Source organism: Triticum aestivum, chromosome 1A (assembly GCF_018294505.1).
Source record: "Triticum aestivum cultivar Chinese Spring chromosome 1A, IWGSC CS RefSeq v2.1, whole genome shotgun sequence".
NCBI classification, from domain to species: domain Eukaryota; kingdom Viridiplantae; phylum Streptophyta; class Magnoliopsida; order Poales; family Poaceae; genus Triticum; species Triticum aestivum.
Window position 1 is genome coordinate 7,908,431 of NC_057794.1, and position 273 is coordinate 7,908,703.

Genomic DNA, 273 nt, shown 5'->3' on the forward strand with positions numbered 1-273 from the left:
GCGGGGCAGCGGCGTCGAGGCGGCGGGGCAGCGGCGTCGGGGCGGCGTTGAGGCGGCAGGGCAGCGGCGTCGGGGAAGGAGATCGAGGGCGAGGGCGAGGGAGAGAGAGGGGATCGAGGGCGAGGGAGAGAGGTGGGCCGCCGGGAAGGACTATGGATGGATGGAGGCACAATACTAATGGCGCACCACCCCTCGGTGCGCCATAAGTACATCCACACTAACGGCGCACCTCACCCTGGTGCGCCATTAGTAATTTTTTTTTCTGCTCGAACC